The following is a 2,524-nucleotide window of genomic DNA, read 5'->3' on the forward strand; positions in this document are numbered from 1 at the left end:
TTATTGTTATATCTTCTGCTGCATTGATCCTTTTCTCATTATATATTGTGCTTCTTTGTCTCTTTTTATGTTTCTTGGTTTGAAGTCTATTTTATTTGATATAAGTATGGCACCCCTACTCATTTTTGGTTTCCATTGAGTGGAATGTCTTTTTCCATCTCTTCACTATTAGTCTATGTTTTTCTTTATTGGTGAAGTGAGCTTCTTACAAGCAGCATATGATTGGGTCTAGTTTTTTACTCTATTCTGCCAGCCTTTATCTTTTAAGTTGGTATTCAATCCATTTACAGTCAGGGTTGTTTTTGAAAGGTATTGCTTTATTACTGCTATTTATTAATTTGTTTATGATTTTATAACTTTTGTTCCTTTCTTACCCTTTTATTTATCTTTGCTTTTGGGTATTTTGGGGTTTTTTTTTTTTTTTTTTGCTTTTTTGTACTGATAAGGTACATTTTCTTTCTTATTTGCATGTCTCTTCTACTAGCAGTGTTTAATCTTTCTTGTGTATTTATGGTAACATATATCTCTCTTTTGATTGCAGATGTAGGATTCCCTTTAGGATTTGTTGAAGGGCCAGTGTTTTGATGGTGAATTTCTGTAGTTTTTGTTTGTTTGTTTGTTTGTTTTTCTTTTTTCTTTTAGCTCTTTGAATATTTCATCCCACTCACTCCAGGCCTATTGGGTTGCTGAGAAGTCTGATGTTTGCCTGATGAGGATTCCTTTATAGATGATTTGAAACTTTCTCTTGTTGATTTTAGAATTCTTTCTTTGTCTTTGACTTTTGATAATTTGACTAAAATATGCCTCAGGGAGGTCTTTTTTGAGTTGAATCTGTTTGGAGATCTTCGAGCTACTTGGATTTGTACATCTGTATCTCTTCCAATACTTGGCAAGATTTTAGATATTATTTCATTAAACAGACTTCCTATGCCTTTTGTTTTTTCTTCCCCTTCCAGTATACCCATAATATGGATATTTGTATACTTAAGGTTATCCTAAAGATGTCATAGGTTTTCTTCCTTTTTTATATTCTTTTTTCTTCTTCTTTTGGTCCAACTGTGTTAATTCAAAAAGCCTATGTTCTTGTGAAGAAATTCTTCAGCTTGCTCTAGACTACTGCCTATGCTAGCAGTTGTATTTTTTTGTCCAATTAATTCTTCAGTTTTAGGGGTTCTGCTTTTTTTTTTCTTTTAATTATTCTTCAATCTCTTTGTTGAATTTCTTATACATGTACTGACTTTTCTTTTTTAATTGTGATTTTTATCTATTTTTTTCATCCATCATGTTGAGTTTCCTTATGATTGCCATTTGGGATTCCTCTTCAGGTGATTCATCAACCTCCTATTATTTGGGATCTGTTATTGGAGAATTGTAGTCTTCTTTTGAGGGAGTACAGTTTCCCAGTGTTTTTCATGCTTTCTCTTATCTCTGCATTAATAGCTAGGTATTTGGTGGTATAGTTTCTTCTTTTAATTCTAGGAATGATTTTTGAAGGGAAACTCTTTCCTCTACAAATGTTCTATATTGACAGTTGGGTCTGTTGTTTTAAGTTTAGATCTGAATGTGTGTGGTAGTACAGCTTTCATGTGACTTCTTCAAATGTATGCAATCTTGGTATTGTCTGTGGGTACTTTTGCAGCCTAGGCAATGGGGCCCTTGGCTGTTTCTTGTTGGGGTGGGTTTGTTGTTAGGGTGGGTACCCTGTCAGTTATGGAATGCTTCATGAATTTGCACAGGGACCATGCTAATCTTCTCTGTATAATTCCAATTTTAGTATGTTTGACTCTGAATTGAGCACTGTTATTTACTCATAAAGACCATTTTACCTTGGTTTTACTTTATGATGTGGCATAGATATTATGCATCATAATTTGTTTAATAGGAATTATTTGTGATTATATGTCTATTTTGAAATTTTACTTATTAATAGCAACAACAAAAATAATTTTAAAAATATATAAAGCAAGTACTTTATATCATAGGCACTAGATGAGCAGATAAATACTAACCTATTAACTCATTTAATTTTGTACTTTTATTTGTTATTTTTATTTATCTTATATTTTATTTTAATTATTCTTTAAATTTTTTTCCTACACATGCAAAACATTACTTCTATATTATAAACATCATACAAAATATACATAATTAGAAATTTGAACACTAAAATAACAAGTTAATGTTACACTAATTTTGTTGCCTTCACACCATTATTAACCAATATCTGAAGGTCCGAATTATTTAAGATAAACTGATCACAGTGTAGCATATAGAAACCCATACCTCAAACAATCTTGATAATTTCAAAATTATCTGAGCAGATTAAACGTTGTTAGTTCAAAATAGGTTGTATAATTCATTAATCTGCTTAAGAGGACAACAAGTCACAAATATACTGGAGGCAAAAATCAAGGTGAATTTGGCACTACTAACAGATTCCTACCTTTATAGTCCTATATTAAATGTATTGGTTATTTGCCTCTCTAACCAAATTTGTTATGTCTATCATTCATTTAGTTGATTT

The 2,524-nt window shown here is 30.9% G+C and overlaps 1 non-coding gene across 1 annotated transcript; it reads right to left on the bottom strand.

Annotated features, from left to right (window-relative positions):
* Window positions 1-1,688: 1,688 nt before the first annotated feature.
* On the bottom strand, window positions 1,689-1,798 carry LOC134386690 (U6 spliceosomal RNA). The gene has a single exon (XR_010024520.1). It is a non-coding gene; the product is annotated as a U6 spliceosomal RNA (small nuclear RNA).
* Window positions 1,799-2,524: the final 726 nt, after the last annotated feature.

The sequence above is a fragment of the Cynocephalus volans genome, chromosome 9 (genome assembly GCF_027409185.1).
Source record: "Cynocephalus volans isolate mCynVol1 chromosome 9, mCynVol1.pri, whole genome shotgun sequence".
Classification (NCBI taxonomy): Eukaryota; Metazoa; Chordata; class Mammalia; order Dermoptera; family Cynocephalidae; genus Cynocephalus; species Cynocephalus volans.